The 25,316-nt window shown below is 42.8% G+C and overlaps 1 protein-coding gene and 1 long non-coding RNA gene across 4 annotated transcripts in view; one reads left to right on the top strand and one right to left on the bottom strand.

Moving 5' to 3' along the window:
* KCNIP2 (potassium voltage-gated channel interacting protein 2) overlaps positions 1 to 25,316 on the bottom strand; it is a 989,582-nt gene that overhangs the window by 182,582 nt on the left and 781,684 nt on the right. The gene's annotated exons all lie outside the window — the stretch shown is intronic.
* Positions 1,128 to 23,402, top strand: LOC115095895. The gene is made up of 3 exons (XR_003857904.1): positions 1,128 to 1,217; positions 4,363 to 4,470; positions 23,154 to 23,402. It is a non-coding gene; the product is annotated as an uncharacterized LOC115095895 (long non-coding RNA).

The following is a 25,316-nucleotide window of genomic DNA, read 5'->3' as shown; positions in this document are numbered from 1 at the left end:
AAACCTTAGATCTTTCACGAAACAGAACTGAAAAACTGGAAATGGACCTGCCTCTGACTCTGGAGAGAACCAAACGTTAAAAGAAAAATGGAATTAATTACTAATGGAAAAGCTTTGGTTTGCAAGGGTCTCCCGTCCTCAGTCTCCCAGCCCTTTCTGCTGGCCTCCCACGTCTTACCTGCATCGGAGAAGTCGATGAGTCCCAGGAAATGCAGCAGCTTGAGGGAGCTGAAGATGAGGAAGACAATGCCCACTGTTTGCAGCCCCTCAAAGTTCCAGTTCTCCTTCAGAAGCATCTTGACCCGACCACAGCATTCCGGGGAGTGAGGACTAAGGAGGCAGCACCCGCCCCGGCGGCCGCAGCTGGAGAGCTTCCTTGCCCCCCTTGTCTCCGGGGCCCGTCGCCTCCCTCCTGTACCAGCTCCAGCCTGTTTCTAAGGTGGGTTCTCTCGGGAGAATGCTTTGCCGTCCTGTGAGCTGGTGGTGCTCCCTGAGGGTTCCAGGCCCTTTGGTGTCCAGGAGTTCTCTTGGTGTCTGGAAAAAGGGATTCTGTTGTCTGGGAGTTTCTTTCAGCGTCCGGGACTAGATCTGGTCTCCGAAAGGTCTGTCATTCTCCGGTTCTGGGAATTCTGGAGAAAGATCTGCTCCCTAGGCAGGCTTTTATTTTTTTTTGGTGGAGTATCAGCTCTCCCACAAAGCAGGACCCTCACCTCATAATCTCTTCTCCAAACCCCAGTAAACCTCCCCACTCCAGCCTTCTCAGAACTGGATAGCAGCAGCCCTCTGCCTTCATAATAGTAATTGTTACCCTTTCACCTCCTCTCTGCTGCGAAGGAAATGTTTGTTTTTCTATGCTTAGTTGGTTCTAAGTGCCCGGACTGCTTATTCCCAGCACATTTCACGGCGGTGAGGGCTCCAGGAGTGCAGCGGTGAATGTGGGCATGCAGCCTTGGACATCCCCTATGAACTCACACAAGTGGTGCCCCACATACTGCTTCTGCTCGGGATAAGTGCTCTTGCCTCTCTTACTCTTCCCGCCTATAATTGGCTAACCTAATTCTACGTTGTTTTTTTTTTTTCCCTGTAATTTCTCTCCCCTGCTCGCCTCCTTCCTCTCTCCAGGCTGTCTGACAGAAATACAGATGCAGTCCCATTCAGCAGCGTGCAGATGTTTTAGCCTTTCCCAGGGGATGCCAGCCACTCACTTGCCATCTGATGTAAGTTTTGCTCTCTATCTCTGCTCTCTTTCCCAGGGAGATCTCCACAAAGCATCGCTGAGCGTGACATTGATATGCAAAGCCGCTGCTAGTCTTCAGGTAATGAGAACTGTTCCCCATTATCTCATCTGACCAGCTATTGAATGCCCCTGAAGGAAATTAAATTAACATATGATTTCACTAATTAAACCACCTTTGGTTTTTTAGGCTCTTTTTATGATTTGACATGTGGACTCCGGCATACAGATTATAAAAACATTTCAGACTGGGTGAGCTGCCAGGTGACCCACTTTCTGGAGGGAGACTTTTAAGAATAATCCTGGCTTTTTTGATACTGACCTTCTGGTGTATTTTAGTAAGGTTGAACAGATTTCAAATGGGGAAAAAAAAACCTACAAATACCACAGTGCACTGGCCTCTGGGACTGAAAGCCAGAACTGGTCAAAAGTCTCACTCTAGATACTGGATCACTCTGAACCAGGCAATCCTTCTCAAGACTGAATATCCCTGAAGCTGCTAAAAAAACACACAGAAGGATGAGGCACTAACAATATTTTGGAACCTGAAAATAATAGTTCCTAGAGTCAGATAATAAAGGTTCACACCATGATGTCAAGTAAACTGTTAATTCTTTACATATAATTTATATGCTTTATGTAAATAATATGATTTTTAAAATTCTATTCAGCTGTTTGTAATGTTTGGTCTGTTGCGGGATGGTCCTGCGACCGGCCACACTCACCCTGGGACGCTGCAGCTCCTTACGTGTCAAGGATGCCGCCACGTAAGGATGCTGCGTAGGGCTTCCCACATGGTGCACAATGCTTTAAAGGCTCTGCAGCGGGAATCTGGTTTGCTGGCACACACCAAGGACATCATGTGGCTGGGTATTTAAATCCCATCTGCGTTCCTAGCAGACACCCCAGCGACAGCTCCTCCCGCAGCCTTGCAGTGCGTGTTGCCGTGTCCCTCATCCTGTCGTGCTCCTGCTGTATTCCTGTTCCTGCCTGCCTCGTTCCTGCTTCCTGCCTTGCCCTGTCCCAGTCCTTCTCTTGCCTGTTGCTACGGAACCTGCCTACTCCTTGCTCGCTGCCTGTACCTTGTAACTGTCTGATCGATGCCTGCCCTGACCTCAGCCCATCTCTGGACATTCTCTCTCTGACTGCCCTCAGAAACACTCACCTAAGTCTTTCCGGCCCCTTGAACCCATAGGCTCAACCTGCGGGGAAGGGCATGTCTGCCAGCTCTCGGCGTGGGCCTTGTAGGTTCCCCTACTAGGCTGTGTCAACCAAACTGCAGCACAGGGGCTCACAACCATGGCACTGTTAATGCCATTGTTTTTTTAAATTATTTTTGTCAGATTCTGTAATTCTACAAAAATGTGAACTAAAAATAACCAAACTCCAACTCATTATCACCCTCTTCCAGCATGAGAGTTCAAAGTGTCTTACAACAGGCCAGGTCCGTTACGGATACAGTGTATAGGAAATAACTAGCAGCAATATTTACAGCGTATAACAAACAGTTGGTTTTGATGTATACATAGTACATGTGATGAGGAAAACCCCCTCGCTCCAGTATAAAGGCAACCCGGGGACTGGAGAACGGAGGAGTTCAGGCACCAGACAAGGGCATTACCCTCCTGCTAAAGTCAAAGGCCTCCCAGAGCAAGTAAACAGAGAGTGAGGACTACAGCTCCCATCAGCCAGCTGGACTGGAATATCCAGTGGGGACTCTAGCAGTGGAGGCTCCGACCACATACATGCGACTAGTGAAATATATAGGGGGAGCCAGCATCAGGAACTACAACCAACCACAACCCTAGTGATGCGGATTTTGAATTTAAGATGGGCCAGGAGCTGATGAAGACAGAGAGAGGAATTACAGTGACAAAGGGACGTGCTTGTGATTGACAATATGGAGCTAGGTACTTTTTGGGGAACTGTTTTCTGCTATAAGCTGTGCGGTGGGCTAGGGAACCCAAGACAAACTGTGTGTGGGAATATTGAATTTTTTTTTTCTTTTCTCATTTCTTCTTTTTTGAAAGGATTACTTGGAAGTGATAATTGTTTGGTGGGGGAACTCAGCTGGGGAGGCTATCAAAGCTTGGCAGGCAGTGGTTAGGCCTGGGCTCGGTAAACTAGTTTTGGGGAGAAATACTGTTTTTGGTTGTTTTTTTCCCCCTTTTGAACTGTGGAGAAGTAGCTGAGAACTAGCAAAGCCAGGGTTCAAATCACACAGTGGCTCCTTGTTTCGTTGGGCAAGTCACTTTACCCTCCATTGCCTCAGCTATAAACTTAGGGGCTCATTTACTAAGCTGTGGTATTTTCCCATAAGGGAAAACTTCAAACCAAATAATATGACTTGCAATTTATTTTTTTTTTTTGGCAAGCCATGTTATTTGATTTGCATCATTTAGGGTATTTATGAGCTGATTAGCATGTATTTGCATGCTAATCAGGTCATTTCAATACATGCAGTGCCAGGGCCAGATTAACATGAAGTATTTGAAATACCTGGCATTATCCCTGTGATAGGCCATTTACTGTGTGAAAAACAGCGTGCATTGTGCAGTAAATGGCCTAATGCGGCTTAGTGAATGATCCCCTTAGCTTGTAAGCCCTTTGGGGGACAGAGAAATACCTACAGTACAGTAATTCATCTTGAGCTACCAATGAAAAGGCACAAACTAAATTAATAATTCCTCTATGAAAGGAGACTACAGCAGTTTGTGGCATCCACAGAGTCGGGAACTTCAGGAGAGAGAGGGCTGCAGTGTAAGACCCACTGGTTAGACTGTAACCGTGAGTGGGGTTTTGTTTTTTTTTTCATTGCTTTTTGCCAAACTATAATAGAAGCTGCGAGGTAGAAATCCAGATCAAGGCTTAGCCTTTAGACCGTCACTGTGACTTTTTCACTGATAACAGGGTAAAAGGGCTGCCAGAGAAAGACTCTGAGCCCAAGCTCAGCCAATTAAAGGAGAACTGTGAACTTTTGCTGTCAAACTGAACGAGAAGGTGCAGGGGAAAGAACTACTGGGGGCCTGTTTGAGACCAGGACGGTGAACCCTAGAACCAAATAACCGTACTGTGTTTGTTTGAGCCAAGGCCAAGAAAATAAAAGCTTATCCTTTTTTCTATACCAGGGGAACTACCTGCGGAAGTCCAGCTGGGTTCGGCATGCAGACACTCAGTGCAGACAATGCCATTAAGATCCATTCTGGGGGAGGGCGCTGGAGCATAAATACAGAGAGGTAAACTAATTCTCACCATGATGTGTTAAACATTACAGAGAGCAAGATTACAACGGTGCGAACACATGGATCCATACGGAAGGTCTGGCACGTGAGTGAGTAGGCATGAGGGCTTATGTACAGAGATCTCAACGGGGCTCAGAGTTCACAGGATCCATGTTACGGGTGTGAACCCAATACAGCTTCAGAGAGGCAGGGTTTCACTTGTTTCCTGAAGGACAGGCGATCTGGAGCAGGTCTGGAACGGAGGTTTGGGGCAGGCGAGGCACGCGTTGGGGGAGCCAGCACAAACCAGGCGGGCTTGGGGCAGTGAACCCAGTGGCTGGGAGTTTGTGTAGGTGGTGAGACATTTGCTGAGGCAGCTCGGGGCGCAAGCTTTGAGGGTTCTGTGGGCCAGGGCCAAGATTTTATATTTGGTGTGGTAAAACCTCTTTAGTCTTTCCCCTATGAGGAAAGACTAAAGAGGTTAGGACTTTTCAGCTTGGAGAAGAGACGGCTGAGGGGGGATATGATAGAGGTGTTTAAAATCATGAGAGGTCTAGAATGGGTAAATGTGAATCGGTTGTTTACTCTTTCAGATAATAGAAAGACTAGGGGGCACTCCATGAAGTTAGCATGGGGCACATTTAAAACTAATCGGAGAAAGTTCTTTTTTACTCAACGCACAATTAAACTCTGGAATTTGTTGCCAGAGAATGTGGTTCGTGCAGTTAGTGTAGCTGTGTTTAAAAAAGGATTGGATAAGTTCTTGGAGGAGAAGTCCATTACCTGCTATTAAGTTCACTTAAAGAATAGCCACTGCCATTAGCAATGGTTACATGGAATAGACTTAGTTTTTGGGTACTTGCCAGGTTCTTATGGCCTGGATTGGCCACTGTTGGAAACAGGATGCTGGGCTTGATGGACCCTTGGTCTGACCCAGTATGGCATTTTCTTATGTTCTTAAAATGTAGGGAGTCTGTGTGGGGTTTTAGGAGTAAATTCTGACTTCCAGCAATTCAGAAGTAAATGATTAGCTTAATTTGGTGGCTGAGACAGTGGTGTAAGGAGGAGGGCTCTATACTTGTTAGGAACTGGGGAACATTTTGTGGAAAGGGAACCTGTCCCAATGGGATGGGCAATCAGGATGAAACCTGGCTGCTGGCACTAACATGCAAAAAGGAGAAAAAGCACCTTTTAAAGTAGATTATTGGGGAAAGCTGGCAATCACTCAGGAGTGCTTGGTTCAAATCGAGGTATCTTCAAAAGCTACCGTCAAAACAAAGAAGTCAGAATTTCCCGACAGACAGCTTTAAATAATGAGCAGACAAATATGAACGTTTAAAAATCAATTCAGTTAACAGCTAACAATACGCAGGTTGTGGTTAGGGATAAAAAACATAGAAGCCGATGTACTAAGCTGTGAAATTGTTTCATGAAAAGCTTTTTCATACACATTTTTTTTTGCAAAACAGCCAACGTGTGAAAACACAAAAGTGTGGGCATTTTGTATTAAATTGTTCATGAAAACAGCTTTTGCAAAAACGCCATGCAGACTGCCCTTTGCAGTGTAAATTTGTGCACATAGTTCACTACAGAAAAGTTTATTCAAATGGAACACTGAGGTGCTGCAATGCAAAATCATGCAAAGTTGCTCATTAATGTGACATTTCACAGAGACAGGCAGGCGAAAAAGGCTTTGCAGGCCCATTTAAAAAAAAGTGTGGTTATTTTTTCTGGCTGGGCCTGGGAAGTGACTGTTCACATGAACTGTTGTGGGGATTTAAAGGGGCTTTGCAGCCTTAGTGGCCCTCAACCCATACCTCAGTGTCCCTTATGGGGCAAACAACTCAAAGTGAAAGCTGATAGAGGGCTAATCTGGGTGCAGGATGAACCCCATTTGCTCCTGCCCCATCCATGCCTGGTTCCAAAATGGCACTGGTTGATCTCAGGTGGCCCTTTGCATGTAGCTGTAGCAAGGTTATGTGCAAACTGCCATTAACTTTCAGTAAATATTACAGGTTAGTACATCGGCCTCTCAGATTTACTTGTCTGTTTGTAAATGCAAGAAGTCCAAAAATTAAGATTGGAGAGTTAGAATGTTTGGTACTAAATGAAGACAGAAACACAATAGACTTCTCAGGGACCTGACAGAAAGAGGATAACCAATGGGACACTGTAATATTAGGGTACAACATATACTGAAATGACAGGATAGATGAAACTGGGAATGGAGTGGAACCATATGTTAAGGGTGGCAGAGAATCAAGTAGGATAAAAGTTCAACACTCTGTTATCACTATGCATAGAAATTCCATGTGAGTCAGGAAAGAGTGTAAAGGTAGGAGTATATCAACATCCGCCTGACAAGGAGGATGAAACATGCTAAGAAATGCTAAAAGACATTAGACAAGTTAATAATTTTGGCAACACAATAAGGGCCGGATTTTAAGAGTTACGCGTGGGTGTAGATTTGTGAGTGCAACCCAGCGTGCACAAATCTACGCCCGATTTTATAACATGCACACATATGCGCCGACCCCGGATTTTATAACATGCATGTTATAAAATCCGGGGTCGGCGCGCGCGCAAGGGGGTGCACACTTGTGCACATTGTGCGCACCGAGCCCTAGGGGAGCCCCGATGGCTTTCCCCGTTCCCTCCCAGGCCGCTCCGATTTCCTTCCGTCCCCCCCACCTTCCCCTCCCTTCCCCTACCTAACCCGCCCCCCAGCCCTACCTAAATCCCCCCCTACCTTTGTTTTGTTATTTACGCCTGCCTCTGGGCGTAGGTTGCGCGCACCGGCCAAGTGCCGGCACGCGATCCCCGGGCCCAGCAGCAGTGGTGGGGCCTCTGGCCATGCCCACGCCCCACCCCCAGACCACCCCGCCCCACCCCCGCCCATTTTGTCAAGCCCCAGGACTTACACGCTTCCCGGGGCTTGTGCGCATCGCCAGGCCTCTGCAAAATAGGCTTGGCACGCGTAGGCTTTGAAAATCTGCCCCTAATAGTGGGGGATTTCAATTACCCCAATAATGATTGGATGAACATCTTATCAGGGCATGCAAAAGAGGAAAAAATTTTAGATGCCTAAAAATGACTGCTTCATGAAACCAGCTAGTCCTGGAATCAACAAGAAAATTAATTACTTTAGACTTAGATATTAATGGATTGCAGGACCTGGTACAAGGTGTAACAGTGGTGGGGCCCCTTGGCAACAGTAATCATAATAAAATCACATTTGAAACATTCAACAAAGGGAGAATATTAAGTAAAAACCATTGCAGTAACATTCAACATCAAAAAGGGAGACCTTAATAAGATGAGAAAATTAATTAAGAAGAAACTAAAGGGGGCAGCTGAAAGGGTTAAAAGTTTGCATGAGGCTTGGGGAGTGTTTAAAAATACCATATTGGAGGCAAATGTATTCCTTGGATTAAAAAAAGGATGAAGGTCTAACATATCTGGCTAAGTAGCGCCGAATACAGGGATATTCAGCAGCATAGCTGTTTTGCTGAATATCCCATGTGAATTAGTAAGATAATGCTGAAAATTGGGCTCTGCATATTTAACTTTTGTATGTGATGAGTGACAAGATAAGTAACAAGTACTATCTTATCTAGGCACTGCCCTTTTAGCTCCTTTGACAGGAGTCCTCTGTCTGAATTCTCAACACATCTTAATTGAAATTCCTGTGTGTCTTCCTTCTTCTTCCTCTGATATTTATTTCTGATTAATGCTGATAATTAGAGACTTCCAAGAGGCTTCATGGGCAGCTGCTACACTTAGGGAATTTTGGAAACACGCTGTATAAGAAAGGCTTCCAAAATTTGCATTAGAACTGCACTCACAAGTCTAAGTAGAAAGTTTCCTTGATTAGCCACAATTACAGTGCATCCTGAAGCTTCAGCATAACTGGATTTGAAGAGATGAAGTGTATCCACTTCAAATACATTATACATGCTTAGTTTTAGTAGCAGATGTGGAAGAATCCTAGAGGTAATGTGATACTGAAAATGTCGAGGAATAAGCCACTAGGGTAGATACAGCAAATCCATTAACAATGGAGCTTGGGAATCTGAGTCCTCGTCTTCCCTTTACCTTCGCTTCTTATTGGCCTGCTAATCTCAGGTGAGTTACTGGAAGCTAATAGGGCTACAGGCACAATCAGAAGCCACTCGCTTCTGCCACAGACTGAGGGGAATCCATTCATAGTAGATGGAGGAATGCACTGAACAGTTGTTAAGCAGTAGTAGGCCAGTACTTGCTGAAGAGTTACTGGCGCTGTCCAAGGTGCTTGACAAAGTTCCTCATGAGAGGCTTCTAGGAAAAGTAAAAAGTCATGGGATAGGTGGCGATGTCCTTTCGTGGATTGCAAACTGGCTAAAAGACAGGAAACAGAGAGTAGGATTAAATGGGCAATTTTCTCAGTGGAAGGGAGTGGACAGTGGAGTGCCTCAGGGATCTGTATTGGGACCCTTACATTTCAATATATTTATAAATGATCTGGAAAGAAATACGACGAGTGAGATAATCAAATTTGCAGATGACACAAAATTGTGCAGAGTAGTTAAATCACAAGCAGATTGTGATAAATTGCAGGAAGACCTTGTGAGACTGGAAAATTGGGCATCCAAATGGCAGATGAAATTTAATGTGGATAAGTGCAAGGTGATGCATATAGGGAAAAATAACCCATGCTATAATTACACGATGTTGGGTTCCATATTAGGTGCTACAACCCAAGAAAGAGATCTAGGTGTCATAGTGGATAACACATTGAAATCGTCGGTTCAGTGTGCTGCGGCAGTCAAAAAAGCAAACAGAATGTTGGGAATTATTAGAAAAGGAATGATGAATAAAACGGAAAATGTCATAATGCCTCTGTATCGCTCCATGGTGAGACCGCACCTTGAATACTGTGTACAATTCTGGTCGCCGCATCTCAAAAAAGATATAATTGCGATGGAGAAGGTACAGAGAAGGGCTACCAAAATGATAAGGGGAATGGAACAACTCCCCTATGAGGAAAGACTAAAGAGGTTAGGACTTTTCAGCTTGGAGAAGAGACGACTGAGGGGGGATATGATAGAGGTGTTTAAAATCATGAGAGGTCTAGAACGGGTAGATGTGAATCGGTTATTTACTCTTTCGGATAGTAGAAGGACTCTACTCCATGAAGTTAGCATGGGGCACATTTAAAACTAATCGGAGAAAGTTCTTTTTTACTCAACGCACAATTAAACTCTGGAATTTGTTGCCAGAGAATGTGGTTTGTGCAGTTAGTATAGCTGTGTTTAAAAAAGGATTGGATAAGTTCTTGGAGGAGAAGTCCATTACCTGCTATTAAGTTCACTTAGAGACTAGCCACTGCCATTAGCAATGGTTACATGGAATAGACTTAGTTTTTGGGTACTTGCCAGGTTCTTATGGCCTGGATTGGCCACTGTTGGAAACAGGATGCTGGGCTTGATGGACCCTTGGTCTGACCCAGTATGGCATTTTCTTATGTTCTTATGTTCTTATGTTCTTATGCTAAGGAATGAATGTTCCACACAGCAGGAAAGTCAGTCTCAGCACACTGCAGAGATAGACGGCAGGTCAGCAGAAGGAGAAACAAGCTGACATAAAGGTACCATAGACAGAAGGAAAATATCTTTGCTTTGTTGTTGTTTCTTAGTAAAGAAATGAATTTGTTTCTTTATAAAATAAAACTCAGGAAATCATAGGATGATTTTTCATAGATGAAAATTTGGGATGCGGCTCTTATAGAAATAAAAAAACTACTTACTGAGAACTTCCTAGCAATCAACACTATGAAGACAGAGCTCCTCCTCATCTCACCTCACAATAACATCTCCGCTAATCCTACTCTACCTTCACCATCGGACTCCATCAATTTACAGCAAGTCCGCAGCCTTGGCGTTATCATTGATAATCACTTCTCCTTAAAGAATTTCATCACGGCCACGATCAAAAACGGTTTCTTCAAGCTACATACCCTAAAAAGAATTAAACCGCTTCTACATTCACATGACTTCCGGACAGTGTTACAAGCTACAATATTGTCAAAACTGGACTACTGTAATGCCATACTACTAGGCCTCCCCAAAAACACAATACAACCATTACAGATGCTACAAAATGCTGCTGCACGCCTACTCACGAACTCTCACCGCCATGAACACATCACACCTGTTCTCATGTTCCTTCACTGGCTTCCTGTAGCATCTAGAATCTTATTCAAAGTTCTCTCCCTCAAACATAAATCAATCCATAACCAAGATATGCAATGGTTCTCCGATCACTTTATTTTCCACACATCAAACAGACCAATAAGAAAAATGCACCAAGCCAAACTCACCTCTTCTACAATTAAACACATCAAGCACATCTCTACAAGAGACCGCACATTCTCTATTGCCGGGACCAACATCTGGAACAAAATGCCCACAGACCTGCGACTCAAACCCTGCCATAAGAAATTTAAGCAAAACCTCAAAACATGGCTGTTCGAACAAGCTTACACTCAATGATCCTCTCCTCTTCTGAAATGCCGATTACTTTTACTGTTCTCCCTGAATCATTGCTACACGCCGATTTTCTCCTTCTCACTGCTAACTTTGACTTTATTGGTCTATGAACTACCATTTATTATTAGACTTGCCATTAACTAGGGAATTTTATCACCATTGGTTTATTGTATTTGTTTTTATTTTGTTGTTATTTTGATATATATCATGTCCACGTTATTTCAATTTGTCTGTAAAGCCTGTTGCTGAATTATTGTTTATTGTAAACCGAGGTGATGTTTTTAACGTGCCGCGGTATATAAAAAAAAAAAAAAATCACTAAATAAATAAATAAATAAATAAATAGGTGAAATAAATAAATTGTGCTTTAGGAACAGAGAACAGCTGCCCCGATGGCTACAGAACTGTTTTGCTGGAGACCCAGGCTCAGTTTTTTTAAGCTTGGTTTCTGTTCCTCGAACTGGCCGGCGCTGGGGATGCTGATTTCACAGCCACTGGTAGGGAGGGAATCCCATTCATTGCACAACTGCGAGTCTCACTATCTAGTCTCAGGGTGCACGTGCACCAAGTGTCAGGGCAAAGCCAGTCCGAGCTGTGATGACTGGGCTAGCTGGGAGAGCGAAGAGAGTTATTTATTTATTTATACATTTTTATATACTGACATTAGATCAATGATGTCACATCAGTTTACAGCTAATGGAAAGCTTATTTCTTACAATGGAACGTATTTCTTACAACGTAACTTACTGAACTTTAAGTTCTATGAATTTCTTATGATGCAACTAAAGAAACAGCTTCATACGTATTTCCTACAAGGAAACGTAGTAAACATAAAGCAAACGTAATAAACATAACGCAATAAACATAACCAGCATGGGTCATGGGGCACTACACTGCAGTTTAAAGAAAACTTGAAATCTTACAGAGAGGTGCAATAATCGCATTAAACATAACCAGCATGCTATGAAATGGGGGAAAATTCAGAGTTGCTGGTGATGAAGGCTTATAAGCACTGTAGCCCCAACAGGGCCCAGATCAGACTGAGATGGAAGCCCAAAGCAGCAGGAGGAAACAGTTGATCAAAAATAAAAAGTAAATAAGAAAAAATATTTTCTTAAAATGTTATTAATTGTGCATTTGTTATCCAAGATGTTTCAATAAAAGGTAACTCCACCTGTCTGATAAAAATAGAAGTATAGTATTGTTGAGCTTAGAGCAGTGACTCCTTTAATGCCCCTGGAAATGCACTCATCAAATCAGAGCAGCAAAATGAATTCATGCATTTAAGACAGGAACAAGTAAGATAAGAATTAAAGAGCAACTCTTAGGAATGTTTTTTTCAATTTTCAGTGAGATCCATATGTTTAATGGGAAAAACGAGGTTTTTTATTCCAAGTTCTGGCTAGCTCCATAGGTTTTCTGGGGAAACACGATTCTTGTTTCCAGCTTGGCTAGAGATGAGGGTAATTTTCAAAGCAGTTCTTTACCCACAGAAACGGCCCTTCAGAAAACCATGTGACTGATAAGCTTGTAAAATTGTGTGCATATACACTTAAAGGTGAATTTTTAAAGGGGTTCTACACGTATAAATAGCACTTACATGCGTATATGGCATTATATATAAATGTCAACGGTATGTGCATATTTTCAGTTTCAGGCATATATTTTATCTTGGAAAAAAGAAGCAGTCTAAAGGCATTATGGGAGGGTTTTCAGAAGTACACACAAGTAGTTGCACAAGATATGCACATATACATTATCAAAGTATTCATACCTTTTTATGCCTGCTAGTCTGTTGTCTGCTGTTTTGTACAGGAGGTGTGAGTGAACTAGTGAGGGTTCAGGGTGAGGTGCCAGAGGGACTGAGTGAACCGGTGGAGATATCAGCAAACTTGTGATTCCAAGTGCATGCGCAACTATTTTCAAAATGACATATGCACATCCCTGCCTCTGCGTTTAATTCTGGGTGTTTATTTGCACATCGTCATGATTAATTCACATGTAAAATATATGCACGTATGTTTATAAAATTAGCAGAGAACATTTGCATTTTCTTGCACCGTTTATAAAATACTAGCGTCGATCTCCAAGTGTCCACTTACGCACGCAAACGCTGCACCGTAGATAGGTTTGAAAGGTAGGCTCTGTGTGCGGGTACTTTCCTGTGTGGAAGTGCAAGGTATTCCAGGGGCTGAAGTCTGCGAGGGGGTGGAAATTGCACAGGTACCTTTTTTTGTTTTGAAAAGTATCTACATATGTTCTCCTGGCAAAACTACGTGCACCAAAGAGCAGGTGTAACTGTGTATGCATAGTTTTGCTGGGATAATTTTTAAAAGATCATCAACTACTAACCATCAAGGGAACACCCTGATGTGTGGTTATGTGCGGTAGCTGTATCCGAGATAACCACTCTGTGATTATCTCTTTGTGTAGCCACCGTTTTTATTTTCAAAATAATTTTTCTATATTTTTTTCTTTTCTCTTTTTTTCTTTTTTCTGTTTGTTACATATCTGTTACATATCTAGTCCTTGATTTTCGCTCTCCCTGGTGGTCAACTCGACCCTCTTAGCGCGCTCACGCTTCTTATTGTCAGTACTTATCGATCTCTGTAATGTGGGTCAATTCCTGCCCAACTGCTATTAACTTTCTCATGAGTCGATGCTGCCTGGGATAATTTTTAAAGCAGAACTCAGGTACATATTTCCCAGCTAATTTATGCATGGCTACAAAATAACCCCCAATGTGCATGCAGTCAGACAGATAGAGACAGATAGACAGACTGAATAAATACATTTTTTTTTTTTTTAATAAACATTCCTTCTACTCTGCTATTATTTAGATTAGATGTTTCTAGTTCTTCTTAATTTATACCTGCCCTGACCATGACCTCAGCATTTAGACATTCACACTACTACAAAATGATGTAGCAGCTGGTCTCCCTTCAAAGAGGGTGTTTAAACAGGCCCTCCGATCCCCATCTCCACCCTTACCCCAGACTCTCGGCTTTTCAGGATATCCCTAATGCATATGCATTAGAAGTATTTGCGTACATAGGAGGTAATGCATGCAAACTAATCTCATGCATATTCATTAGAGATATCTGAAAACCCAATTGGCTGGACCAAGGACCAGTTTGAGCCCCCCTGCTCTTCAGCACGTGCATATCAAATCTAATGCTGACCATCGTGAGCGTGCCTATGTCAGATATTAGGCAGAGGAGAACAACACATTAACTGAAATAAATTTGTAAATCTTGTGATGTGCAGTGCTGAGCTTCAAATAACTCAGCATGTGATGGCTGAGTGTGCAATTCCCAATACTTGACAACAAATTTGGATCTGTATTGCTACTTGCAGTTTATTGTGGAATTTTCTGCGCTGCTACAGTTGTGCAATGTTAGAAAAGAAACTTATTTTAAGATTTTAAAAGAAAATAATACAATTATGGCTGAAACAGAAAAAAGATTAAAAAGGTGAAATCAAAGGAGTGGCATGGTAGGTAATCTAAGCATGTTTAATTCCTGAAATCACCCCATTATTCTACTGTGCCCCTATATAATACACATGAGCTAAATAACTCTCACAGGGTAGGCAGCTCCAGTCCTGGAGTGCCACAAACAGGTCTTGTTTCCTGGACATCTCCAATGAATATGCATGAGATATATTTGCATACAATGGAGACAGTGCATACAAATATATCTCATGCACATTCACTATGGAGGCCCTGAAAAGCAACCTGTTTGTGGCACTCTAGGACCGGAGTTGCTTACCCCTGATCTATCAGATCCAAATATAATTAAACAGTTAAACATGTTTTATATATAATTTTCAGGCTACGTCCGGGGTTTCGAGCTATCAGTTGACCCCTGACCCCCTCATGTTTTCTAGATCAATCGTCCTGTGATGCCCAGCAGAGTGTCAGAGTATCTCTTAAGAGGAAATAGGGCTGTTAAGACTGCACCAGCCTGAAAATTACAGAGCAAATAACTTTGCATAGCATTATGTTTTATCTATATACATCAGCTGCATAAATTTCAATATAGTCAGCGTTGTGAATTGAAGGGCTACTTGAAGTAATTTCAATAATTAAGGGGACCAAAGAAATTAATAAATAAAAATGACCTTAGTCCTTTTGTGGACAAAAAATATCCAAATGGAACTAAATAGCAGTACTGAATGTGGAAAGTGTAACAGGTCCAGATGAAACAGATCCTAGAGTAGTAAGGAAGCTTAGAAAGGGGCTGGCAGCATCACTCCACTATGATCAATTACTCCCTGGAGACAGGAATGCTTCCAACTTTTCTCCACAGAAGTAGGAGCTGAGAGAAGGCTAGAAAATGACTTTAGTGCCGGGGAAATTAATGCAATTCCTGTTACAATAAAAGCTTCTGGAACATCTTAAATCTGGCAGATTACTGGATACAGAGTAGCATGGGTACATTGTAAAGAGAGGTTATATTAAACAAATCTGATTGATTTCTTTGACTTCTTGTCTTTGATCAGATGATCAAAGAATTAGGCCTGGAAGAGTCCTTGAGGTGGTTTATTCGGATTTCAGTAAGGTCTTTGACACCGTCCTACAGAGCAAATGCATAACTGGGCAGACTGGGGAAGAATCCCAAGCTGATAAACTTTGGCAAGGAACTAGTTGAATGATAAGCGACTGTGGATGCTGAGAAGCTAAATTCACTTCAAGAAGAGAAAGATGACCAACTGGGTACCATAAGTACTTATGACTGATTCAGTCATAAGGATCAGCAATGGGGCTGAATCTATTCAATGGTTTTTTTTTTCTTTTAATAAGAAGTGTTACAGAGGGGCTTAAAGGATAGGTATAATTTTATATAGATGACACTAAAACCGGCAGTATGGTCAATACTTCAGAGGGAATGGAAAATTAGTTATTATTTATTTATTTAGATACAGTTCATGCCTTTTCATTGGTAGCTCAAGGTGAGTTACATTCAGGAGTGGAAAAGAGTGTGATAGTCAAGATTTAATAGAAAAACATCTGCACCATACATTCTGTGAGATCAGACTTTAAAACCTTGGCTAGATGGTGTTGCGCTGGAGGTGGACCCTTGGCCTGGTGCAGGATTGGTACGGCCCTCTGGTCGGACCCAGAGAGCACCTGCCACCAAGAGGTAGAGTACACGAGGAGACAGAGGCTAGCTGGAGCTTCGCCAATAACAGTCCGGGGTTTCCGCTGGTTGAGCCCTTGGGTACCCGGACCGCCTGGACTTAGGTGGGCCTCAGAAGGTCTCCCGGAGAGGTAGCGGAGAGGTGTGCCCACCACGAGTAAGGGTGCACGGCTGATGCAGAGAGGATGGACCAGACCTGAACTGAAGACTCTGGAGACCTCAGGGTCTCAGGAAGGATCTCCGGGCAGAACAGGCAGCGCCTGTGGGTCTGGTCAGATGAAGAACGCGGTCAGAGTTCAAGCAGATCGGTCTGGTGGTCACAGAAGGCAAGAAGAGGGTGTCTGAGTGAAGCGCAACGGTCAAAGCCAGGGTATCCATCCAGAAGTGGTCAGGCAAAGCAGGGGTCAAATCCAAGGTAGTCAAGGCAAGCGAGGGTCAGGTCCAGTGAAGAATATGATTGATCAGATACACAATATTAAGAGGAAAAATACCCAGACGCCTCTGCTGTACTGTGGCCTGTCAGAGGTGAATGAACTCTGAGTGCCTTTCTAAGCATGACTTGCAGAATATCCCTGAGATCGACCTACTGGCAGGCTCTATAATTACAGGCCAGAAAGGCATCAATGACAATATCTGCACCACAATACAGGGAAACTTGTTTTGCAGGAAACCAGGATGCAGGCTTTTGTCTTGCAGATGCCTATTTCAACGGACAGGAGCCAGGTAAATGAAGATGCCCCTGAGGGTACAGTTTTAATTAAGTCCTGGCTCCAGAAAACGGAATTCATGCTGAGTTTCCTATTGAAACCACAGACTTGCTATGTGTTTACACAACAAAGAATATCAAGAGAAGAACAAAAGGAACAAAGTGCATCAAAGCCAGATTGATAAAGGAACTTTTATGGTGGGAGGATGAACAGGGTTAGAAGAATTTTTAGTTGAGGGAGGTCCTCACAAGCATTTCCTATACAGGATAGATTGTCATGACAACAGCATAATGTATCTCTGTAACTGAGCTTTTGAGCAGTGACATGATTCTGGAAACTTCGGTAGTGCTGTATTTTGATTATATAAGTCAGGGCATGTCATATATTCATGGAGATGCTAGTTATTACAGATAGAGGGCATATCGCATCTCACAGGAACACTTGTCTTTTAAGAAGCCAAATAAATTGAATTTGAAAACCTCTTGCTGAGTAAAAAGTGTTCTTGTTGCCCTGGCTTTGAGTCCAGAAATTATAAACACCAGGCAGCGGCACATCAAAGGTACCATAATAGAATTGCCAAGTATTTTGCACAGCCCTTTGAATGGCTGTTCTTTACCCAATATGAAGAAATCTTGGAGGCCTGACCAAATTAGTTTTAGAATGAAATTAACATGAATGTTGTTTAAGTATAGGATAGGCAGTGACTTACAGTATATGTCTAATGCACCATTCAGGTTAATGGTCGATGACAGGCCAATGGTCTTCACACAAAAGGTGATAAAATAAGAGTAAAGCTTTACACTCTTTATTCACGCTCGTCACTCTTTAAATGGTTCAATGGTCTACATGCACACCATTGTTCAAAAGATGGTAAGACTAAACTTGTCAAAGTTGTTACTCTTTGATCAGTCATCAATAATCAATACATAAAAAACAAGGAACACAAGAGGTCCAGTCACATGGAAGGGAAAAAAAATGAAGATCAAATTTAAAAAATGGAGGAAAAGAATCCAAACATAATCTTCATCAGCAAAATATGCCCATGTATCACCCAATACGGGCTTCCATTTAAAGAGTGAAGAGAGTGATTAAAGAGTGACAAGCATGACTTTTGAGAGACACTGTGTGAAGACCATTGACCTGTTTTTCTTGAGATTTAGGCCATGTAGGGTGGCCTTTGGATGATTTTCAAAATTTGCTTCGAGAAGTGGGTCTGATTGTGTTCTTAGATGTGGTGGGTATTCTAGGGTGTGATTGAATGGAGCAGGTTTTAATTGTTGGTGTTATTTTTGTGTGGAAGATGTTGCAAAATTGTGACTTTAACACTGTAATAAATTATTAATGCTGATATAAATGAGTATTAATGATTGTATTTTAGGAAGTCAGTGAGGGGTAGATAGCCGGCTATCTAAGTTAGCCAGATAGACTGTACGGCTATATAGCTGAAAATCACTGGATAAATCACTACTTAGCCGGATAACTCTTATCCATCTAGGTTTAGATCTGCTAGGTTTAGGTGGATAACTTATCTGGCTAAGTCTGAATATCGCCACTTAGCCAGATATCTTATCTTATATGGCTAAGTAGCACTGCCCCGTTATGCCTATTGCCTGCCCACAATTTATCTGGCTAAAAACTTAGCTGGATAAGTGACATATCCATCTAAGTGGCAGCCGCTGAACATAGTTGGATATTCAGTGATCCTACTTATCCAGCTAAGTAGCTTTTGAATATTGATTTCTGGAAGTTTAAATAATTGGGCATACTACTTGTGAGTTTCTGAGATTACTGATATGTATAGCTTCCCTTGGGAGGGATGAGGCCCTAATCTTTTACCTTTTCTGAAAACTCCTGTGTGGGAATGAGCAGTAATTCCATGAAACAAACCTGGACTGACTCCAGTCTTTCTTAAAACACTTTATCTTTATTTGTCACTTTAACACACACATTAGTAGACTGCCTTTACCTTCGGAACAGTGTACTCCAATTACTCACGGTTAGCAATGCTTCCCTCAGTACTCACACAGTTCAATGTTTAGATAGCAATTTTCTACAGGAGTTGCCTTCTTCCTGGAGTCCTGGGCCTGGTCTGACTAACCCATTTGGGTCCCAGCTCTTATTCCACCCCTGTTGGAACCTGCCCATAGAGCTCTCTCTCACAAACAGATTGATGCAATATAGTGTGCTTGGCCAAGCAAATGGCTTTATTCGTGCTTGGATGTGTGTTTTGGATGCGTGTTCAAAACCCTCATGCAACAAGGGCATTAGCACATTCAAAACACGCATCCAAACCAGCACATAGTTAACAGCACTCATCGCATGCAAATTCATGTTGATGAGGCTATTAGCTAATACCCCCTGATGCAAAAAATTGCTACATGGCCACAACACTCATTTTAACGCTGCAAATTTACCGCCTGCCCGGGAGCAGGCGTTAAAGCATGCAAGGCTCAAGGACTGATGAAAAAAAAAATCCTGCTTTCTGTGATTCCTCCTATTAGTATCCAAGCAATAATAAATAGGAGGAACTACAGAAAGCAGAATTATGTACTACTCAAGGACTTATCAAAAAATAAAATCCTGCTTTCTGTGGTTCCTCATAGGGCAGGGGTGGGCAATTCCGGGCCTCGAGGGCTGCAAACCAGTCGGGTTTTCAGGATATCCTTAAATGAATATGCATGAGAGAGACCTGCATACACACTGCCTCAGTTGTATGCAAATCTACTTCATGCATATTCATTAAGGGTATCCTGAAACCCTGACTGGTTTGCAGCCCTCGAGGACCGGACTTGCCCACCCCTGTCATAGGGGGTACCACAGAAAGCAGCATTCCCAAGATCTGACCCAGCCAGCAGTGAGCGAAGGAGTGAATACATTAATATTAAGTGTCGGGCACTTGATATTAATTTATTCACTCCTTCACTTCCTGTCAATTGGTCCATTCACTGTCACATGTCAGTGAAAGAACCAATCCCCTTTCAGAAGCTGTCCTGAAAGGGGATTGGTCCTTTCACTGACAGTGTCAGTGAAAAGGACCAATCAGGAACAGCCCTGCTGATGGTGGGGAGGGAGCTCTGGCCAGGTTGTTCTAGACACACAGACACTTTTCCTGGATGCCCCATGCAGAGTGTTAGGGATGCACAAATTACCTATTGCACGTTCCTTTCAGTGCAGCAGCTCATTTGCCTATTGCATCGAGCATTCAGGACAGGTGGATATGCGCCCATTCAAAAAATATGCACCCAGTTTGGATACATGTTTTTAACGTGCTGATATTGCATTGGCCTGAAGGGGAATTAAAGAGTCCAGGCACCTAGTCTGGTCCTGCACTAGTTTAAGGAAGAACATGGGGGCACTGCCTCACATACTGCTTTAGGATTGCCCTTTCCTTTCTGTGTGCAACTCATTTCTATAGCTTTGTTTCCCCTGTAAGGCCCTGTTCCTGGGTAGCAAACAAAAAATATCACACCAGAGGTATAAAAGAATATAAACATTTTTAATATACTTAACAAAGGATGGAGGGGAGAAGGGAGAACGAGGGAACTGAAAATGGATAAAATAGAAGGACCCAAAGAAGCTGAGGAGGAAAGGTCCTAGCAGGTGGTGGTCGTCTCAAGGGAAAGTTGGCTTAGGAAAAATGAGGTGGGAACTCGAGTGAAAAGCAGGTGATTCCTCTAGAAGCATATTGATTATCCATCCCTGCTGGTTGGCCAACCTCTCCACCCGAGCCCTATTCCTTTTATGTCCACCTGCATGGTGGACACCATCTCACTCTGCTACTCCAAAGCTAAACCCACAGGATATTCCTAGCTGAGTTCAGCAGGAGGAGCAACAGCTCTTCCCTGAAACCCAGTCTGCTCTGCTCTGCTATGGGCTGCTCTTCAGCAGGCATGGCCTGATGTGTGCCACTAAGCAGAGAAACCTGCTCCAAACACAGGAGAACCTGAAGACCTTTGTCCTTGGCTCCCAAGGGCAAAACGGAGGGCGAGCATAGAGAAAATGGAACTCTGGTAGGCAGCTGGCTGGCGGTGGACCTGCTGCCTCCCGCCGTGGTGGTGGTGGAGGCATTCCCTTCTCTTCCTCCTCTCTCGGAAATGGTGGTGTCTGTGAAAAGAGAAAGAAGTGGAGATTAAGTGACCAGATAATAAGAACGGTTAGGTGAAACCAGTGACTTCTTTTCCCAAAGTGTGGGGCTGATATAGCGTAAAGCGTGTGGCAAGAAAACAGCAAGGAACTGCTGGAGTACGCTGCAGTGAGTGTTGGATCCTTCCTTTACATGAGTGGTACAAGAGCATGAGGCTTCTATAAGGCAGGGGTGAGCCGCATGGACAGAGCACAGTGAGAAGCCAAACTTGAAAAGCCATGTGGAGGGGACAGTTCGTAAGCTGCCTCTTAACACATACAGGTGAATTTTCAAAGGAGCTATGCATGTAAATGTATTATACTATTGTAGCAATTAAGTGCACTTACTGTAGCAATTTTCAGAAGCCCACTTGCACGGGTAAAGTGCATTTACAGGTGTAAAACCCAGTTTTAAGTGTGTAAATGCTTTTGAAAATCAGGCCCTTAGTGCCTGTGTTAATTATTAGCTCTCATGTTAATCTGACCTTGTACCAGTGGCGATAAAGTGTTAGTGTTAGAAAGCAGACACTGTTGAGAGCCCAAGAACACATCTACAGTAAGTAATAACTTACCCAATGTCTATAGCTTTTGTGCTGCATATTTCAAACCCAGTTAAGAAACATAAATTCCTGTTTTACCATCAGTCCCCCTCAATGCCACCCTATAAATGCGGCTTCAGTACAGTAACATTGGCTGGAGTGAGACCTACAGAGACAGCCTTACACAGAGGAGAGACACAGATGGGCAGTAGAAGCTGGATATAGGGAAAGAAATGTGAAACCTAGCCGATGTGACTGTGATGTACTTACCTGTGCTCTGTCCTACGTGTACTCGCAACAGCTCAAGCCATTCCCTCTCATCGGGGTGCAGGTGGTGGGCTTTCTTTTTTAAGGTTCTTCACCTAGAAACATAAAAAATGAGTTCAGTAAGGGACTCTAAGGTCTGCCTAGTGTGCCCATTTCCTTCCTGTGGCATCACCATAGACTCCAGTTACCGACCGGCTTCCCAGACTCTTTTGCGTCTATACATCCTCTGGGGGCTTCTGTCAAGCTTTCTTGAAGCCTGTTCCCATTTTTGGTCTCTAGCACTTCCCTTGAGAACCCTTTCCATGCACACACCAACCTTTCCATGCTGACATATTTACTGATGTTGCTCCTGAGTCTACTTCCTTGAAGGCACTTGTTTCTTGAGGAGATGACAGTGGAATAAGGAGGACTGGTGATGAAATTGCTGGAGGAGAGTCAGACAGGCTCTGTTCATCCTCCCCTGTTTCCTCTTCAAAGTTAGGATGAGAGCAGATGTCCCTCATCAGACACAATCAGATGGGCCAGCAGCTGCAAGTCCCAGGGTAAAATTAGGCTTACAGGCCCGCAGTGCCATTTTTCAGAGTCTCCCCCACATTTCCACAAGCTGACATCATGAGTTTGGGATGTACACACATAAACGGTACGCACATTTAAGTTAGGGGGGTGGAGATATATGTATTTTAAATCGTGCAGCTTATAAAATACGAGTGTAACAGGTATGCACAGTACTGAAAATTATCTCATGATTGCCTATATTGTGACAGAAAATCTACCCTGATATTCCAGCCCCCAACACACACAGACATTTTTCGGATTCCTAATTCACAGTGCTGAAATATGGTCCTCAGAGTCATACAGCAAACCCGATTCATGCTGTGACTCACCTCTTCAAACTATCACTCCTCTCCACATCAGCCAAAATGTAAAGAAAGAACTCCATACAATGAATTGTCAGAGCATCAGTCTGAAAAGAACACAGTTTATACTTTAGCCCAGGTGAGCAATAGCTACAGGAAAATGAATCATTTGCTGTTAATTATTGCCAGTCATCGCACTGTCCCTGTTTCACAGTTTTAATAAGATAAGCATACTTTTAACTATGAAAGTGGAAAGTTCCACCTTCTATGGCATTGCATGATGCATCTTCAGGCCCCACTTAACTCTGAGCAGCATAGAGCATGTGATACATATCATCTGTAACTTGAATAGAATATTGAGTTTTGCTGATAGCAGTATAATTGCACATCGATCTGTCTTATTTGTTTTAGTATTCCTTCTTCATTAGTGGGACCTGTAGATTGGGTTTGTGATCAGTTTCAATGAGCCATGAAAGGAACAGTTGATCTTTATCCCCCTAAGTTTCACTTTTCTCTTTGTTTCTGAATTCCTCAACAGTTGTTTCACGTCTTTGCTACTCTTAGTGATGCTCATCACCATGGGATACAACTATTGTTCCCCATCTGATCTCTTGTCCATCTTCAGAAAACACCAGTGCTAAAGGAACTGACAGAGCTTAAATCATCACCTTCACTGTAGAAATGGGCCTCTGCTTCGTCTGCTCCATCAACTTGGGGAAACAAGACACCGGCAGCTACTTCTGTTGCATCAGCACAATTACAAAGTCTTTATTAAACAAAATCACTAAAGTGCATTATTGCCTCACTCATTCCCTACCCTCACGGGTTGTAATTACAATTTTGCAAATCAGGGCACGGTTAGATTCAGGTTTATTAGTCTCAAATTTGCACCTAATGTGGGACCATACTACATTGTTTTACAGTAATAATTATAGAATCACAGGATTAATCTCTCTCACTTTCTGAATTACAATTAAGCCAATCTAAGTTATATCATCTGCAGATAATGATTCACCTTTCCCTTGGCTTTTTGTTCTAATATATTCAGTTTCTTATGTTTTTAAACATTTGGGGGGGAGAGGGGGAGCCACGTACCTTTTTATTATAGCTACACCCACTGTTTTTAAAAATTTACCCGGAGTCCATTCTTCAGATGTTTGTGCTATATTCATATTTAACATGCATGATCATCAAACTTGCACGGGGTTCTGATCAGGGTCAATATAGCAGTGTTCCAACTTACTTTGACTTCAAAGTGACTTCTGTGGGTAAAGTAATGCATTACCTGCAGAAATGATACTTTAGAAACCTGAGCAACTAATATGTGCATAAAATAATGTGCATACTTTAATTTAAAAAGATATGCATCTAAATTCTTTTCAGCAAAATTACATGCACCAAATAGCATGTGTAATTGTGCGTGCATAATTTTGCAGGGTTAGTTTTCAAAGCAGACATATGCATGTAAGTCTGCTTTAAACATTGGAGTTATTTATATGCATATTTGCTGGCTAACTTATGAGATGTGTTACAATACTACTCCCCTAAATGTTAGTTTAAGCAGGAGGAAGTCAAAGAATTTTAAACACAAGTAAATCTTTAGAAATTAAGTGATCCATATTCAGAAAGCCAGTGAGCGGCAAGTTACCAGGTTAAAGTTAACCGGGTGACTTTAGCTGGTATATTCAATGGAAATATACTTGGCTAAAGTCATCCAGATAGCTTCAAAACCTAACCAGCTATATTCTGAACATAGCAGATTAGGTTTTCAAGTTATCTGGGTACCTTAAGTTGGATAACTTGAACCTTAACCAGCTATATTCAGCATATTCAGGCCGATGCAAAACCATGCAGTGGCTGCAGTGCGCAGCTCAACCCATGCATTGGGAGTTATGTGCATCCATAACTCCCAATGCAAATCGGGGCTTCCAAAACGCACGTCCAATAATGCGTGTAGGTAATAGCGCTCTTCACATCTATTCCCCCCACTTAGACGGTCAGGCTACTGCCCAATTCGCAGTATATAAAAGCTTTTAAATAATAAATAAATAAAATGTGTGCCCGATGCACACATTTTTACTCGCCAAAATTAACACCTGCCCTGAGCAGGCATTAATTTTGGAGGAGCCCAGAAGTGTATAGAAAAGCAGAAAATACTGCTTTTCTGTACTTCCTCCAACTTAATATCGTGGTGATATTAAGTCAGGAACTAAAAAATTAGAATGTCCCAAAAAAAAAAAAAAAGGGTGCTCAACTAACGAGCGTCCATTTTCCTAACCTGTGGCTGTGACAGGTTAGGAAAACAGATGCTCTAAAATTGAGCGTCCATTTTCCTAACCGCTGACAGCCACCTCTCCTGGGCACCCACTGCTGAGGAGGCGCTAGGGATGTGCAATTTCTCCTTTTTACCACAGCAGTCCATTTGCATTTTGCATTGGGCACCCTGGAGAGGTGGATTGGTGCACATTAAGGGAGCGGGTGCTCAATCATGAGCACCCGTACAACACGCACCAATATTTCTTCGGCCTGATTGTTGGTTAATAAAAAGTAAAAGTCAGCAACCAGGCCAATATTTCAACTGCTTGCTGAGGTCCCCTGGTGGAGAGAAGGCTGCACCACAGACTGAGTTAGAAGATCAGTGAGGAGATGGCTTGGATAGCTCTAAGTGTAGCTCCCTGGAGGCCTCTGCTGGTGAGGAGAT

This window comes from Rhinatrema bivittatum, chromosome 7, assembly GCF_901001135.1.
Source record: "Rhinatrema bivittatum chromosome 7, aRhiBiv1.1, whole genome shotgun sequence".
NCBI lineage: Eukaryota > Metazoa > Chordata > Amphibia > Gymnophiona > Rhinatrematidae > Rhinatrema > Rhinatrema bivittatum.
Note: the sequence above shows the minus strand (reverse complement) of the source record. Positions and strands in the feature narration are given on the sequence as shown.